This window comes from Canis lupus, chromosome 3 (assembly GCF_011100685.1).
Source record: "Canis lupus familiaris isolate Mischka breed German Shepherd chromosome 3, alternate assembly UU_Cfam_GSD_1.0, whole genome shotgun sequence".
Lineage (NCBI taxonomy): Eukaryota > Metazoa > Chordata > Mammalia > Carnivora > Canidae > Canis > Canis lupus.
In genome coordinates, this window is record NC_049224.1 from 15,823,851 (window position 1) to 15,843,035 (window position 19,185).

General features: G+C 34.7%; 1 long non-coding RNA gene across 6 annotated transcripts in view; it reads left to right on the forward strand.

Moving 5' to 3' along the window:
• Positions 1 to 19,185, forward strand: part of LOC102151182 — a 143,842-nt gene that overhangs the window by 42,632 nt on the left and 82,025 nt on the right. Inside the window, exon 5 of one of the 6 annotated variants that reach the window (XR_005356687.1) lies at positions 15,639 to 15,727. The exons of the other annotated variants lie outside the window; for them this stretch is intronic. This is a non-coding gene — a long non-coding RNA (uncharacterized LOC102151182). The remainder of the gene's footprint in view (positions 1 to 15,638; positions 15,728 to 19,185) is intronic. 6 annotated transcript variants of the gene reach the window in all.

The window sequence follows — 19,185 nt, forward strand, 5'->3', positions numbered from 1 at the left end:
TGTTGAAGATTTTTGCATCTGTGTTGATCAAAGATAATAGCCAGCAATTTTTTGTGGTGTCCTTCTCTGGTTTTGTTATCAGGGTAATGCTGGCCTTGTGAAATGAATTTAGAAATATTTCCTCCTTTTTAATTTTTTGGAAGAGTTTGAAAAGGATAGGTGTTAAATCTTTAAGTCTGAACTCTTTAGAATTCACCAGTGATGATGTGTTTATGTTTCCTTATTAATTTTCTATTTCCCTGAGAAATCCATTGATGTACGTGAGGTATTAAAGTCTTCTACTGTTATTGTGGTGCTGTCCTTATGTTCCTTTAGGTCTGTTAATTTTTGCTTTATATATTTGAGTGTTCCTTTTTTAGGTGTATATTTACAAATGTTATATCCTCTTCTGGGATTGACCCCTTTTATCATTATAGATAAGGATCATATTTTATATGATCAAATAATGCCCATATTTTTCTTTTTTTATAATCTTTTTTTTAAAGTTTATTTTATGTGATATGGCTACTCCATCTTTTTTTCTCTTTCATTTCTGTTTGTGTGGAACTTCTTTTTTCCATCCCTTCACTTTCAGCCTGTGTTTGTCCTTAAATCTGAAGTGAGTCCTTTGTAGACAGTGTATAGATTGGTCTTGTTTTTTTATTCATTCAGCTACTTTTTATCTTTTGATTTGAGAATTTAGTCCATTTACATTTAAAATAATTATTGATAGATATATACTTATTACCATTTTGTTAATTGTTATTTGGTTGTATTTTAGTTCCTTTCAGTTCTTTCTTATTCTTCTGCAGTCTTTCCTTGTGGTTTGATGACTTTTTTAGTGTTTTGCTTAGATTTCTTTCTTACTATCTTTTGTTTATATACTTTAGAGTTTTGGTTCTCATGATGCTCACTTATAACAGCCCCCCCCCGTGTGTGTGTATGTATGTATGTATATATATATATATATATATATATATATATATATATATGATATATATCTATCATATGTATATGAAAAAAGCCCCCAACCCATTTTAATTAATTAATTAATTTTTAAAAGATTTTATTTATTCATGAGAGACAGAGAGAAAGGAGAGAGGTAGAGACACAGGTAGAGGGAGAAGCAGGCTCCATACAGGGAGCCTTATGTGGGACTCAGTCCTGGGACTCCAGGATCATGCCCTGCGCTGAAGGCAGGTGCTAAGCTGCTGAGCCACCTAGGTGTCCCCAACCCAACCCATTTTAAATTGATAGCAGCTTAGGTTGTTTGTTTTGTTTTGTTTTTCCTTTCAAAGTAGGCTCCATGCTTAGCATGGAGCCCAATGCAGGGCTTGAACTCATGATGATCCTGAGATCAAGACCAGAGTTGAGATGGAATTGAACATTTAACCAACTGAGCCATTCAGGCATCCCAATAGCAGCTTAGTTTTGAATGCATTTTAAAAGTCATATTAAAAAAAAGTCTTATTTACTCCCTATCCCACATTTTATGTTTTTGATGTCATTTTTTTATATTTATATTTTTACTTTTTATTTAAAAATTTTTAAAATTTAAATTCAGTTTAGTTAACAAGTAGTGTATTATTGGTCTTAGGGGTAGAATTTAGTGATTCATCAGTTGCATATAACCCAGTGCTCATTACATCAAGTGCCCTCTTTATTGCCCATCACCCAATTACCCCGTCCCCCCACCCACCTTTTACTGATAATTGTAATTACACTTTTTTTTTTTTTACTATTTTTGTCTTTTAATTTTCATAGTAACTTTTTTTTTCATAGTAACTTTCTAAGTAAGTAATCTACTACCTTTTCAATATATTTACTTTTACTAATGAGGTTTATACTTTCATATTCTTAATACTTATTAATGCCCTTCTTTGCAGTTTAAAGATGTATTTCTTGTAAGGCTAATTTAATGGTGATGACCTTTTTGGCTTTTTTTTTGGCCCAGAATAGTCTTTATCTCTTTTTCTATTCTGAATGAAAACCTAGCTGGATAAAGTATTCTTGGTGACAAGTTTTTTTCCTCTAGCATGACCTATAAAATTTCTCTCAATATTCTGCTGATAATCTTATGAGGGTTCCCTTGTATGTGACTAGTTGTTTTCTCATGCTGCTTTTAAGATTCTTTCTCTTTAATTATTGACAATTTAATTATGTCAATATGTCTTGCTGTGGATATTTTTGGGTTCCTCTCATTTGTAACTTTCTGGGCTTCCTGGATCTGAATATTGGTTTAGGGAAATTTTCAGCCATTATTTCTTCAAATAAGTTTTCTGTTCTTTTCTCTCTCTCCTTTCCTTCTGGGACTCCTATAATATGTTATTTCATGTGATACTGTCATATTGGTCCCTTAAACTACTTTTACTTTATAAAATTCTTTTATCTTTCTGTTGCTTTGTATGAATGAATTCCACTGCCTGTCTTTGAGCTCAGTGATCATTTCTGCTCTGATCTAGTCTGCTGTTGAATCCTTGTAGTGTGTTTTTTGGTTCAGTTATATTCTGCAGCTCTATGACTTCTTTTTGGCACTTTCTTATGTTTTGTATTTCTTTGTTGAAGTTCTCACCATGTTCATCCATTCTCCCTAGTTGAACATCTTTGTGACTATTTGTTTTTTTTTATAAATAAATTTATTTTTTATTGGTGTTCAATTTGCCAACATATAGAATAACACCCAGTGCTCATCCCATCAAGTGCCCCCCTCAGTGCCCATCACCCAGTCACCCCCCACCCCCTGCCCACCTCCCCTTCCACCACCCTAGTTCGTTTCCCAGAGTTAGGAGTCTCTCATGTTCTGTCTCCCTTTCTGATATTTTCCACTCATTTTTTCTCCTTTCCCCTTTATTCCCTTTCACTATTTTTTATATTCCCCAAATGAATGAGACCCTATAGGGGGTTTGTCCTTCTCCGACTGACTTATTTCACTCAGCATAATACCCTTCAGTTCCATCCACGTTGAAGCAAATGGTGGGTATTTGTCGTTTCTAATGGCTGAGTAATATTCCACTGTATACATAAACCACATCTTCTTTATCCATTCATCTTTCAATGGACACTGAGGCTCCTTCCACAGTTTGGCTATTGTGGACATTGCAGCTATAAACATCAGGGCACGGGTGTCCTGGCGTTTCATTGCATCTGTATCTTTGGGGTAAATCCCTAGCATTGCAATTGCTGGGTCGTAGGGCAGATCTATTTTTAACTCTTTGAGGAACCTCCACAGTTTTCCAGAGTGGCTGCACCAGTCTTTGTGACTATTTGAATTCCTTATCAGAGATATATTACTTATCTCTGTTTCATTAAGGTGTTTTTTTTTTTTTTTTGAGGTTTTGTATTTTTTCATTTAATAGATATTTTTCTGTTTTTTTTTCTGGGAAACACTCTGGGCTTGTTTCTATGTATTAGGCAAAACAGTTACCTCTTCTAGTCTGGAAGGAGTGACCTTGTGTGGGAGATAAACCTTATCTTTTAACCTTGCTCTAGCTCTGGTTGTCTTTCAGACCTTTGTGATTATCTAAGCAGCCTGATTTATACTAGATAAGTCAAGGTGTGCCAAGCCCTGTCAGGGTTCCAAAGGAAGGGATCTCAGTCAGCACCTATTTTCAGGCTGATTGGAAACGAGACCCTCAGGCAGCAGCTTTTAAAGTCTGCAAGTATATACAGTCCTCTGGAACTTAAACCTTGCTGACTTCCAGATAAAGTGTTCTGGATGTGACCTCTGGGTGACAGTTGCAAAAACTGGGACTTCAGACAAATATGTAAGCTCCTTTTTGAGAGGTACTATGGGGCTATATTAAATCTGAGGATGGCATCCCCCTGCATATGTTCCCTAAGCTGCTCTGTAGCTTCTGAATGTGTGGCAAATCTGAAGTCTGCCCCTCAAGCTGAAGCTCCAGGAAAGGTAAATAGACCTTTCCGCAGGAGGACTGGGGAATGTTTCACTCTCTGTCTGTGCAGTGCCCTGGGGGTGGGTGGTAGCCTGCAAAGGATCATCTCTGACTATTTCAGTCCCATGGAGCCCAGAAATGTAACTCCTCCTGGCTACCAGAGCCAGGTGATCACAGAATCTCCCTTTGCATGCCTGCTGGCTTTAGCGAGGAATTGGGAGAACGTAGGGCCAGCATGCACCCACTAGCTTTTGCAGGGCAGCAGGAAACACTGGACCAGGATATGCTCACTGGCATTAGCAAGTTCAAATTACCATTTTTGTGTTCTCCTATCTTGTAGCACCTTTTTTCTGGAGATAGTCCCAATGTGCTTCGCCTCCTCTGGCACACACTTTAAGATTAGCCAAATGAACCTGCTTCACGTAGAGTCTAGACATTTTTCAAACTGCTGCTTTTTTACTGGGCCCCATGGGTTGTGAGTCTGTCCATAAGTCATTTGAGTGCAAAATCTCAGTTCCCTACAGCTCTTTGGGTCTCTTGGACCTGAGCCCTGGTTGTTTGCAAAGCCAGATGTTTTCGAGGCTTATCTCTCTTGTAGGTCTCGAGGCTGTGGTGCCTTCTGTGGAGAGTGATGAACCCCTTTCTCCTCAGGGAGCTCAGGATTTGTGAGATCTCTCCTGATTGTGGGTTGACAGTTTGGTGGTGGTGGTGGGGGCGTGGTGAGACTGTGCCTTTACCTTTCTTAGCCATCTTGATGTAGCCCTTTTACCATTTGTTGTGAAGGAACTTTGAAGCTACATTCCAGGTCTTTTTCAGAGGGAATTGTTCCAAATGTAGCTGTAAATTTGGTCTGTTTATGGGAAGAGGTGAGTTCAGGATCTTTCTATGCTACCATCTTGGACTGCCTATAGAGATAATGAATTTAATTAAGTACTTTCTTCTTTTTAAAAATATTTTATTTATTTGTTTGTTTGTTTGTTTATTATATTATTTATCCCCGCGATCTGGGGGGAGGGGCAGAGGGAGGGAGAGCATCTCAAGCACACTTCGAGCTGAGTAGGGAGCCCATTACAGGGCTCAGTCTCATGATCTGAGATCATCACCTGAGCTGAAACCAAGAGTCAGATATTTCATGGACTGAGCCACCCAGGTGCCTCTAAATCAAGTAGTTTCTGGGACACCTGGGTAGCTCAGTGGTTGAGTGCTTCTGGCTCAGGTCGTGATCCTGGGGTCCTGGGATCAAGTCCAGCATTGTGCTCCCCTTGGGGAGCCTGCTTCTCCCTCTGGTTATATCTCTGCCTCTGTGTCTTTCATGAATAAATAAATAAGATCTTAAATAAATAAATCAAGTAATATCTTTAGGTAACTGCCTAATATTAAGATAAAGCAACTAAGACTGGAGTTACAAAAACACATAAATAACTAAAAGATTGTGTGATTTTTGTTATGTACTTACATATTTGCAGTGTAATAGTTGAGAATAACTTGTAATATTCAGGTTAAAAATTTATGCTTTTTGTGTCTTCCATGTAGTCCTGATTATACCACTTGTAGTTGATGTACCATTGCTTTCATATTTTGTATGGTACTACTTTGAAGTGTATGACATAAAAGTGAATTAAAACATTTATGATTACTACACAGTCCAGCACAGATTTCAGCCAGTGAAAATGTTGTAGTTTGGATTAATTAAGAGGAGTCTGAGACCCATGGTTTCTGTGACACATCAAGGTCAGTTGACCTGGATATGTCTTGCCAAATTTTTTCTGTGGAATAAATATGTTGTTTGTAAACAGGATGACTAAGCATTCACTCATAAGATTTTAAGTTCACAAAGTATGAGACACCTGGGTAAAAGGTCAAATGTGAAAGGTTATTAGCCGTTTTGGGCCTATTCTTGTATGGAACCTTTGTCTGCCTTAGTCTGAAGTCTTGGAAATAGTTCACACAAGGTTTTTTTTGCCAAAAGACTACTGAGATTTGGCTCAGGCAGGATTCTAGTACAAGATCCTGTTCTCTTTTTTTCTCACTCTTTTGTGTGTCTTGTTGTCCGAGGTTTATGAAAATGCAGGGAATTTTATAGAAGCTAAGTATATAAATGAAACAACCAAAAAAATTCATATCTTATATAAAATAAATTTAGAATTTTCTTTTTAGAGACAGAGGTCCACAAATTGAATGTATTATAAGTCTTTGAAAAATTAATTGCAGATTACATTTTAGAAAAAGAGTAAGTATATCAAACTAACAAAGAAGATTGAAAATACTGGCAGAAAAACTTGGCGTCAGTTGTAGGCTTTTTAAAAAGGTCCTATATATTCATTTTACCTGAGCCTCTAGAGCAATCTTTAAATACTAATGAGATACTTTAATTAATGGGATATTTTTCTGTTATATGTTATACTGTTGAATGTTATTTGCTCTGTATTCTGTAGCAAAAAAATATAATTAGTCTTCAAAACTTTTTGTCTTGCTTTAGATTTATTACCATTTTTATTCTTCCTCAGAGTAAGAATGCATTCCAGGAATACAAAAAACAAAGTGAATGTTAGATTTACTTTTTCTGGCTTTAAAGCTTAACTGGAAGAGCCTTCTGCAGTTTTTTGGTTGTCATACTTGTCTGCAATAGTAGTTTGTTTTCTCATGTTTATATACTAATTCAGGGTTACAAGTTCTGTGTTGGTCAGTTTTGGTATATTTTCATTCTTGGGTTTGTTAATAGAGATGTAGGCACTGGATATATATTTTTAAATTTTTATTTATTTAAGTAAGCTCTACGCTCAGTGTGGGGTGTGAACTCATGAACCAGAGATCAAGAGTCATGTGCTCTTCTGACTGAGCTGGCCAGGTGTGCCTTACCACTGGACTGACTGACTGACTTTCTTTCCCTTCCTTCCTTCCTTCCTTCCTTCCTTTTCCTTTTCTTTTCTTTTCTTTCTTTCTTTTCTTTTCTTTTCTTTTCTTTTCTTTTCTTTTCTTTCTTTTCTTTCTTTTCTTTTCTTTTCTTTTCTTTCTTTTCTTCTTTTCTTTCTTTTTTTCTTTTCTTTTCTTTTCTTTTCTTTTCTTTTCTTTTCTTTTCTTTTCTTTTCTTTCTTTCAGATTTTATTTTTATTTATTCAACAGAGAGAAAGCAAGCACACAGACAGGAGGAGAGGCAGGCAGAGGGAGAGGGAGAAGCAGGCTCCCCGCCGAGTAGAGAACCCGATGCTGGGCTTGACCCCAAGATCCTAAGATCATGACCTGAGCCAAAGGCAGATACTTAACTGACTGAGCCACCCAGGTGCCTCACCACTGAATTTTCTTAGGGTAGAAAAAAAGTGGGCAAGGGACAATGAAAAGATGGCAAAATAATTATTCTCAAATCCAAAGTATAGACCATTTATCAATGAACTTTTGTGTGGTAGTAGCAATTAAAAAGAGATCACCCAGATAAATGGAAAAACAAAAACATTTTATTAGGAAATTTAGAGTAACTCCTAGTGGAAACTAAAGCATGCACTTTGAATCATAAACAGTGATACCTTGGCTTTCCTTATTTAGTTGTACTAATGAGCATAGGCATGGAAAGGATTGGACTTTCCAGTGTGTTTCATAATGTCTGATTTCTTTTTTCCTTGTAGAACAATGAAAGCCATTTATCTTAAAAAAATTTTTTTAAAATATTTTATTTGAGAGTGAGAACATGAGAGAGAGAGAGAGAATGAGAGAGAGAGAGAGAAAGAGATCACAAAGGGTGGTGGGGGGATGTAGAGGGAGAAGTAGACTCCCTGTTGAGCAGGGAGCCGGATGCGGGACTTGATTGCAGGACCCAGGGATTATCACCTGAGCTGAAGGCAGATGTTTAACCAACTGAGCCACCCAGTCATCCTAAAAAAAGTTTTAATTTAAAGTCCATTTAATTAACATATAGTGTATTATTAGTTTCAGAGGTAGAATTTAGTGATTCATCAATTGCATATAATATCCAGTGCTCATTACATCAAGTGCCCTCCTTAATGCCCATTATTCAGTTACCCCATTCCCCATCCACCTCTACTCCAGTAGCCCTCAGTTTGTTTCTTATAGTTAAGATTCTCTTATGGTTTGCCTCCCTGTTTCCATCTTATTTTATTTTTCCTTCCCTTCCCCTATGTTCATCAGTTTTGTTTCTTAAATTCCACATATGAGTGAAATCATATGATATTTGTCTTTCTCTGACTTATTTTACTTAGCATAATACACTCTAGCTCCATCCACATTGTTGCAAATGATGAGATTTCATTCTTTTTGATGGTTGAGTAGTATTCAGTTTTACACACAAACACACACATGTACACACACAGACGCACTACATCTTCTTTATCCATTTGTCTGTTGATGGACATCTGGGCTCTTTCCAAAGTTGGGCTATTGTTGATAATGCTGCTGTAAACATTGGGGTGCATGTACCTCTTTGAATCTTTGTCCTTTGGGTAAATATCTAGTAGTGCAGTTGTTGGGTCATATTTTTAACTTTTTGAGAAACCTCCATACTGTTTTCCAGAGTGGCTGTACCAGTTTTCATTCCTATCAGTGGTGCAAGATGGTTGCCCTTTCTCTGCATCCTTGCCAACACCAATTGTTTTCTATATTGTTCATTTTAGCCATTCTGGCAGGTATGAGGTGGTATCTCATGATGGTTTTAATTCGCGTTTCCCTGATGAAGAGTGATATTGAGTATCTTTTCATGTGCCTGTTGGCCATCTGATGTCTTCTTTGGAGAAATGTCTATTCATGTCTTCTGCCCATTTTTTAACTGGGTCATTTGTTTTTTGGGTGTTGAGTTTGATTATGTTCTTTATAGATTTTGGACACTCTTTATCAGATATCATTTGCAAATATCTTTCCCCATTCCATAGACTGCCTTTTACAATTGAAAATAGAATTGATTGCTTGATTTCTCTTTCTGCTACTTCATTATTAGCGTATAGGAATGCAACATATTTTTGTACATTGATTTTATATCCTATGACTTTGCTGAATTCATGTATCAGTTCTAGCATTTTTTTAGTGGAAGTCTTTCAGGCGTTCTCTCTCTCTCTTTTTTTTTTTTTTTTCCTTAGAGCAAGCGAGAGCGAGCAAGTGTAGGAGAGGGGCAGAGAGCGATAATTCCAAGCAAGCTCCATGCCCAGTATGGGGCCTGACACAGGTTTCAATCTCATGACCCTGAGATATTGAACTGAGTCAAAATACAGAGTTGGTTGTTCAACTGACTAAGCAATGCAGGTTTCCCAGCTTTCAGGTTTTATATATAGAGTATCATGTCATCTGCAAAGAGTGAAAGTTTGACTTCTTCCTTGCTGATCTGGATGCCTTTTTAAAAATCTTTTTGTTTACTGACTGCTGAGGCTGGAACTTTGGAACAACAGTGGTAAGAGTTGGGGACATCCCTGTCGTGTTCCTGATCTTAGGGGAAAAGCTCTCAGTTTTTCCCTTTTGAGGATGATATTATTAGCTGTGGGTCTTTCGTATATGGCCTTTATGATGTTGAGATATGTTCCATCTATCCTTGCTTTCTTGAGGGTTTTTATCAAGAAAGGATGCTGCTTTGACAGATGCCTTTTCTGCATCTATTAAGAGAATCATGTGGTTCTTATTCTTTCTTTTATTAATGTGGTATATCATGTTGATTGAATACTTTCTTACATTTTTCTATCTCTGTTGAAATTCTCATTTTGTTCTCGGGACCTTGGTAAGGATCTTTATGACCATTATTTTGAAATCTTTCTTGGGTAGATAACTTATCTCTGTTTCATTAATCTCTTTTTTGTGAGTTTTATCTTATTCTTTTGTTTGTAACATATTCCTTTTCCTTCAATTTTCTTGACTTTCTTTATTGGGTTGCAACATTTAACAAAACAAACCCCTCTCCCAGTCTTGTCAGAGTTGTCTTGTGTCTAAATGAGCCTTTTACCATTCAGCCTGGCTCAAGCTCTTGGTTCTCTCAAATCTTTACAATTGTCCAATCCACCTTATTTGTTCTTTGTTGTTCCAAATAGCTGAAGATGTGCCGAGACCCGTTTCTTTTTTTTTTTTTTAATTGGAGTTCTATTTGCCAGCATTTAGCATAACACCCAGTGCTCATCCTGCCAAGTGCCCCCCTCAGTGCCCATCACCCAGTCACCCCAACCCCTCCCACTTGCCCTTCCAATATCCCTGTTCATTTCCCAGAGTTAGGTGTCTCTCATGTTTTGTCACCCTCACTGATATTTTCACTCATTTTCTTTCCTTTCTCTTTATTCCCTTTCACTAATTTTTATATTCCCCAAATGAATGAGACCATATAATGTTAGTCCTTTTCCGATTGACTTATTTCACTCAGCATAATACCCTCCAGGTCCCTCCATGTCAAGGCAAATAGTGGGTATTTGTTGTTTCTAATGGCTGAGTAATATTCCCAAGACCTGTTTCTATGTGGGTATTTTCTTGTTTGTCAAAAGTGTACTTCTCACTCAGCTAGTTTTTGGGTACCTTTTGGAGTGAATTGCCTTATATATAGTTGAAGATTAGCTGAGTCAATGAGAGTTGATGAGTTCAGGGTCCACCTGTGTTGCCATCTTGGACTAGAAGCAAGTTTTGATACAGAATTTAAAGTAAGGACATCATCTACTTTATATAAAACTAGTATCCCAGCTTACGTTTAGCTCTTTGGAGGACATTTCTTCAATAGCACAGATTTGAATTTTTTTTATCATTTTTTTTAGTGTTCATCAGTGGATATATACACACAATGGATTATTATTCAGTCATAAGAAATAAGGAAATCCTTTGATTTGTGACAGCATGGACCTTCAAGGCATTATGCTATATGAAATAAGCCAGATACAGAAGATAGTGCGTGGTATCACATGTGGAATTAAAAAAAAAAATCCCCAAACTTCAAACTCGTAGGAATAGAGTGGGAGAGGCTTGGAGCTAGGGGAAATAGAAATTGGCAAAAGAGCCCAAATTTTCTAATATAAGATGTATAATGCCTAAGATCTAATGTGAGCATAGTAAGTAACATTTAAAAAAAGATAAAGATACTGGATGGAACTGGATTTTATTCTGTCACAAGTTCTGTGATTTATGTTGGCCAAATCAATTAACATGAGTCCGTTTTTAAAAAAAATATTTATTTATTCATGAGAGACACAGAGAGAGAGAGGCAGAAACACAGGCAGAGGGGGTAGCAGGCTCCATGCAGGGAGCCTGATGTGGGTCTCAATCCTGGGTCTCCAGGATTATACACTGGACTGAAGGCAGCACTAAACCACTGAGCCACCTGGGCTGCCCTGAGTGACAGTTTTTAATCTGTGAAGTGGATATAAGGCTAATGTAAGGACTTAATGAGCCAGTTTATCTAAAAGAACTTTGTGAACTTCAAAGCTTACCTACTGATTTTACTAAGTATGAAAGTTTTGAATATTGGTACAAAATAAGGAAGGAAAATCATTTTTCCCCTTTCTACAAAATCACAATTTATTATATATATATATATATATTTTTTTAAGTTTTTATTTATTTTTTGACAGAGCACAAGCAAGGGGAACTGCAGAGGGAGAGGAAGAAGCAGGCTCCCCACTGAGCGGAGAGTCTGCCATTGGGCTCAATCCCAGGTCCCCAGAATCATGACCTGAGCTGAAGGCACTTAACTGACTGAGCCAGCCAGGTGCCCCTGTTTTTTATATTTTATATTAACAAATCTACATGAATAAAAGTGAAGCTAGAATTTTAATGTAGTATTTCTAAATTTAGATCTAGGATTCCTATATCCTCAAAATCTTTATAACATGAATTCATTTCTTACTGAAAATGATTAAATAATTCATCTATGATCACTTTGGCCTTGACTCCATAGGAAAAGAGAAATAGACAGTTGTAGGTACTTTGAAGTGAATAAATTATTGAGGGAAAAAAAGAAGATTTTAAATTTTTTTGGTACAATCTCTGTGTTAATTAAGATAATTGCCAAATTTTTCACTTTTTCTATAATCTAAGTGTTACTGAGTCAGTTGTAAGTGTTAATCTTTTTTTAAACTTCTTGATGTCTTCATCTTTCTTTTAGCATATATGCGTTGGCATTTGGCCCCTATCAGCATTACTGTAGTTACCAGTAACTTTGGTGAGCTGCTTCCCTTTAATATAGGATTGCTTTAGGAAACTTCAGTTCTTTCTTATTTTTCCAGCAGTAATAACAGCACCCTTTTCAACTGTTATTTGTATTATGTGAGAAATAACTTTCTAACATCATTAATACAGGCTAGCCATAGGTTGAGGCTATGGCTATGGTTGAGGACCATACAGTATATATACATATGCATATACACATACATATGAATATATACATAATAATTTTCTTTATTATTCAATTTTGAATTGTACTAAACCAAAAATAAGAATTATCCCTTATGCTGTTCATTTTTTTAAAGAGATGGAATTAGTTATATCTTCACCATTTAAATTCATAAAGTATAGAACGTTGGAAGTTCACACTGTTGGATTGTTCCTCTGAGGTATTTAGAGGATACTGATATAAACATTTATAAGTATTAACATCTCATCTGTTTGTTGATGAAGTATTGTGATATTTCCAGATGCTTGATTTTGCGATTTACATTCTTATTTTGGTCAAAGAATTATAAAAGTCAACTTTTTCCCCCTCTTTGGACTAAGAAAATGTAGAAGCTTTATTTTGCCATAGAAGGAGAGTACTATATTAATCTGGTGTTTTGGTTTAGACCATCATTTATGTTTTGCTCATTTAAACAATTTCCTTTGTTTTTGATGGAATATGAGAACTTATTTGTGCTCATCAGAGTCTTTTATTTTTTTTTGTTTTTGTTTTCATCAGAGTCTTTATAGCATGTGGTGCAAATACACTTAATAATGGGTTGTGTTATTCTTGAAAATTTTCTTGACATTCATGGGATGAGAATCTGGTCCTAGATTAGATACTTTTTAACTTAGATTAAGGCATTCTTTATTTTAGTAGAATAAACCTATACATTTCTTCTTTTTGGATAAAAAAGGAGAATAGTAAAACAATTAAAATATTTGTTTGATCTTATTAGAATTTCAATTATTAGTCTACTTGTTTAGAAACTTTCCTTTGGATAAGTGAGCATGATAAATATGTGAAAATGAGACTGAATTTGACAACTTTTTCGAGTAGATTTGGAATTCTCTCTTTAGAAAAAGGAAAATATGGAAGTGTTCATTAACAAAAAAGTGGAGACTAACTGAACAAATCTATATCCAATCTTAAACTATGCAGAAGAGACAACTAAAATAAAAATTTAAACCTATAGTTTTTGAGCATGGGCAAACTGTCATAATAATATGTGTATATATAGTTCAGTTTTTATTAAATAGGGAGATCACATCTTTTCTGTGTGATTCACATGAGTTTAATAGGATCTTTATATTACTATAAATAATAGTGAATGTGAATTTGTCTCTTAAAAACTATGATTCTTAACATTGAGACTATAGATACAGTAATGCTCAGTTTGTCTTTCTATAAATAGAGAGGGCTTTTAAAGCTTCATCTAGGAGAAATGTCAATTTGTGTATAGTCATCATTCATGAGTAATATTCTAGAAATTCTTAGCTTAGACTTCTTAAATGTTATTTTAGTCTAATTTTTCAAATAATATATTGTATTTTAAGTATTCTGAACAAAATATGTAGTAGCAGTTGTAGAATCCTTTTTATGAAGCATCACACGTTTTTTTGTAGTTGGATATTTACCTTTATATCAATTATTAAGAATTATCGGGCAATAGCAACAGAAATTGCTATTGGGGCTCCAAATTGCATGTCTAAACAAGAAAGCATTGTTTCAGAGGGTCTTTTCTTTGAAAAATTTAATATACACTTATGTATACTTTCATATTATTTTTTTAAAAAAGATTTTCTCCATTTCAGAGAGAGAGCACACACACAAGCATGGGGGAGGGGTGAGAATTGGGGAGGGAGTAGAGGGAAGCAGATTCCCTACAGAGCAGGGAGCCGGATGTGAGGCTTGATCCCCGGACTCAGGGCTTATGATCTGAGCTGAAGACAGATGCTTAACTGACTGAACCACCCAGGTGCCCCTAGTTTCATATTCTTTAAAATAGACTAACAAATAAGTTATCACCAAAGTATATGGTGTCAAAACAGAAATTAAGGGTTCTCTCAGCATCATAAACTGTGGGCAGTTTTTTGAGTTTATTTCCACACACGTGAATGTTAGTGTGGATATGTATCTTCAGGTTTTCCATTTTATTTTTATTTTTAAAGATTTTATTTATTTATTCATGAGAGACAGAGAGAGAGGCAGAGACACAGGCAGAGGGAGAAGCAGGCTCCATGCAAGGAGCCTGACGTGGGACTTGATCCTGGGACCCCAGGATCACACCCCGGGCTGAAAGCAGGTGCCAAACCACTGAGCCACCCAGGGATCCCAAGTTTTCCATTTTAAAGACTTACATAGCGGACTCAAATTATACATTTGCCTTGAGATTTGGCCAAATAAAGAAATTAAAGTATTCCATTCAATGAATCTGTGCTGGGAGTGAATATGAGATGTAAATCCTCTGTTACTGTTGGTTTCAGCTCCTTTGTATGCATTAGATTGTGTTTCTAGGGTTTAAAAGCATATGTACACACAATACATAGCTTTATATACACACACACATATACATATATGTATACAGGTATATATACATAAATGTATTTTAATACAATATGAAATGCAAGCCAACTACTTTATCTGGGATTCAACTAAAGAAAAAATATAACTGGCTATGAGAGGAAGTCTTCAGTGTGTGTTGTGCAAAAAGATTCTGATTATATGCAGATTTTTCTTATGTGCTGACTTTAGATTCTAATTACTGAGAAAGAGGTCATTGAAATAGTGTTTTTTGTTTAATTTATAGTTTTTAATAGTCTTGTAGACTGTTTTAATCTACTTTAATAGATTCCTGCACCAGCCTGTACCATGATGATTTCTCAGATGTATATTGTAGGAGGCCCAAAGAAGCATATAATACTGTGGGTTAAATTGTCAGCTTTGATATTGATCCTCTTTAGGCTCAGACCAGTTTCTTTACTGCTAATTGTACTCTGTATTTTTATGTGGATGTTTGTTTTTGTTTTTATACACTGTCACAAGTACTTACAACATACATATCATTTAATTTTGCCTGCCACGTAATTACTAAATATTTGAAGAGTATATGAAGAATTGTGTTGTAGATATAATGGTTCCCGTTTTAATGGTAAAGAAACTGAAGTACAGTTGAAGGGAAATGTACTGTCTTAGATGACAGGATCTGGGTTCATTTTCCATTTCTGAGATTACATGACTTTGGAAAATCTTTGTCTTTTTAGTCTCTTTTTTCTCAACTGGGGTTTTGAGGGTTATTGGGAGAGTTGGATGAAATCCTCCAAGTGAAAATATTTTGAACTGTAAGTTTCCATATAGATAAAAAGCCAGGATTACAGTATTCTACTATATTACCAATTGTAAAGCCATCAGTTTGAATCCACATTACTAATATTTATCATAAATGTAATTTTGCAGGATTCTTGTTATCATGAGCCCAAACTTTAGAGGTTATTTTATGCCTGTAATATATTGTAGAAGTCCCTTGAATGAAAGTTTCTTTTCTTTTTTTCCCCTTAGTTCAAATTTATTCGGGTTTGTAAACTACAAAAACAGTTATGTAACAGGTTACCCACATAGTTTTATTCTTCCTGCTTTAACCCGATCTTTCCTAGAATATGGAATAAAGAATCTTGGTGACCAGTTTGTCTATTTCATTCATCTCTTCTGGAATGAAGAAAATAAACTTGATTAGTTATGACATGTAAGTTTTCTGGCATGAGTATATGAAATAAATGATCTAATTATTGTTGCCCAGTAATATTTTAAATCTATAAGAAAAATACCCACTTCATCTTTCCTAAATTTGTTTCCCTTTCTGCTATGGTTTGAGGATATTCTGGAGTTACTTGGCTGTTTTTTTTTTTTTTTAGTCTTAAATATCTAATTCAGCGTACTTTGAAACAATGGGATTATACTCTGAAACTACAATAAACAAACAGAAATTAAGCCATCACAAGAGAAAATATGAAATGGAAGTATATAATCAAATAATGGGAAAAATAAGTTTGAGAAGGATTGTAGAAGACTAACAGGAGATATCACTAGTGTGTTTCTTACTTAGTGGTTGTTTTCTTTCAGGAAAAATCTTATCAGCTGGAGAGTCGCTCTTTTCTTTGAAGTAAGCTCTGGTTTCTCTGAAATCAGATTTTGTATTCCCCAGGCTCCACTCTGCAATGCCAGCGCAAACATACATTAGCAGCTGTACAACACTTTAAAGAGTTAGCAGGAAGGTATCAAGCAATTACTTATTCCATTTTAGACCTTTAGAAGTTTTTAAAAAAAATTCTAGAGTTTTAGGGAGAGGAAAAATAAGACAGTCTAAATACACTTCATGGAAAAAATATGTAAAGTAATAAAGTAAATTAATTGAAAAGATTGCATTCTATCAGTGGGAGATTCAGGAAAATATTCCTATTCTTTTTATAAACAAACTACTTGGTTTCTTTTTCTAGTTTGGTAGATAGGTGCTATTCTAGTGAGTCTTTTGTTAACTAGTGTATTGTACAGTGAAGTAATTCTGGATTAAATAGATTTTTTTGATGATGTGAAGGGTTCAGATTGTTCTGTTCTAGTTTCTAAACCTCACGAAGATTTTCTGTTGGTTTAATTCTTAGTATTGCTGCTATGCATTTCAAGTATCTAATTTTATATTACTGTGTGTGGTACAGTGAAAAGATGGGGTCAGAATATTTGGGTTACAGTTTTGGCTTTTCTACTTATTAGTTTTGTGTCTTTGACAATTCATTTAACTTCTTTGCCCTTGGGGTCCTCATTTGTGAAAGAGGGCTAATAATACTTACCCATATAACTCATAAGATTACTATCTAGCTTAAGTGAGAATTTATGTGAAAATGCCTTTTAAATTGTAAAGTGCTGTTTGATATATCACTTAAAATACTTTCTTTAGAATGAGAAGGAGTATAAAGGTAAAATTAAGTTATTTGTTATTATTTCTGTTTACTAACATTCATATGAGAAATACCAATCATAATCTTTATTAGGTAGAGTGGGAATACTCCAGAAAGGCAAACGCTTTGTCTGTTGTCAGTAAAGGCTTAGAGAGAAGTTTAATAAAGGACATAGATATTAGGTCATGTATATTCTTATATTTGAAATTGAGTTCAGCTCTAGAATCGTGTAATATTACTTTTTGATCTTATTTATCTGTATACCATATATGAAAATAAATTGAGTGTCTATGTACTTGTGTGTAATATATTTACAATGTAATGCATGTATATATTGTCTGGGTGAACCAAAGTACTGTAGCAGGCATATGAATAGATAATTCCTTTTGAGGAGAAAACTTCACTCATTCATTCATTTTTCTGTGTTATTTTTTATGCCAGGTACAAGTTAATTGTCCTGGCTCCATTATTTGACTACATTAATTATGAAAACTTGGCTGTCAGTTTGTTGATAGCATGGTTTTTGGTTTCTATTTATATTTTGAACCATTTAAACAGATCCTCAGAATCCTCCCTGGAAGTACATATTATTAAGGATGCATTCTGTTTTCAGTTTATTATCTTTAATTTATACATTAAAGAAACAAAATTGGTATACAAAAGAGATTAAAAATGGTGTATTTTTTGGATGTAAAGCTGCAGTTTGATGAATGTCTTCTTGTGTTATGTTCTTTCCATTCAGTCACCAATTTTTCAGGCCCAGTAGCAAACAAGAGAGATTTTTATAAAAGTGAAAGAAGCAATCAGTATTTTGTTCTTACTGTTGTTCATTTATTAACACATATTTATTGATGACTTGATCCAAGTCAAACAGTATGATAGACCCTGAAAATAAATTAGTAGGAAATTATAATCTAGTAGAGAGCATGAACATTAATCAAATAATTTCAGAATTAAATTAAAATACTTATAAATACTAAGGAGAGGCATGTAGTTTTATGAGAAGAGACAACAGTTGAGAGAAATAGAAAAATTAATAAATTAATATTTGAATGATAAAAAGGAGTGAGAAATTACCCTATGTAGTTAGTCAATAACAACATTATTACATATACATACCACAAACTTCTAGTGGTGAGAGTTTTGATGAAATTATAGACAAGTAATTTTTCACTGGCTAGGTATACTTAAACAATTTTGATGTAATAAGGAATTATATAAAATAGTTTATAAAAGTTAGGTTAAAAAATAAATTAAGAATAAATTAAATATATTTGACATACAACATCATGTAAATTTAAGGTATAGCATGTTATTTTAGTATATTTCTATATTCTATATTGTAATATGATTGCCACTGTAGCAAAATTTATCACATTACATAATTATAGATACTATGAAATCTATTCAATAATATTGTTGTCTGTATTTATTATACTGCACATTAAATCACCATGGTTTATTTACCAAAAAATAAAAATAAAAAATAAAAACTGGACCATAAGAGTAAACCCCCATGGTTTTATTTTATATGCTTCCAGGGGTGAAATAAATCCATATGCTAAATTATTATCTTTTTACACATGCTACTTTCTTGTACATGGTGTTTCTTTGCCTTGAAAACGTTGGAAAATACAACTTTAGGCAGCCCGGGTGACTCAGGTTTAAGCAACCACCTTCAGCCCAGGGCCTGATCCTGGAGTGCGGGGATCGAGTCCCACATCAGGCTCCCTGCATGGAGCCTGTTTCTCCCTCTGCCTATGTCTCTGCATCTTTTTCTCTGTGTCTCTCATGAATAAATAAATGAAATCTTTAAAAAAGATAATAATTCAATGTATCAATCTCAAGAAGCCCCAACTAAAATATTTCTTGTGCTTAAATGGAATAAAATAAACATTTTAATAACATTTTAGTTCTTATTGATTAGTGAAGGGCAGATAATTTACAAATAATCTCAAGTTTATATGCTATTAGTGTTTTCTAAGTTTGCAGGCTGTGTGACAGTACCTCTCACTTTATTACTTGTAGAACTCCCAAATACATTTCATTTTTTAATGAATACCAGAGGTAAAAATTCCTTGGTAGTTTGGAAGTTGGGGAGAGGAAAAATGTATATCTTTGAGTTGTATATTTTAATTATGAAGTAAATGCCCTTATGTTCATTTTGTTCCCGTCACTTGTTTGGCAATTTTCAATTTAGATTTATCAAATAGTAACAAATTTTTACAAGTTCAGTATATGGTGTAGAATA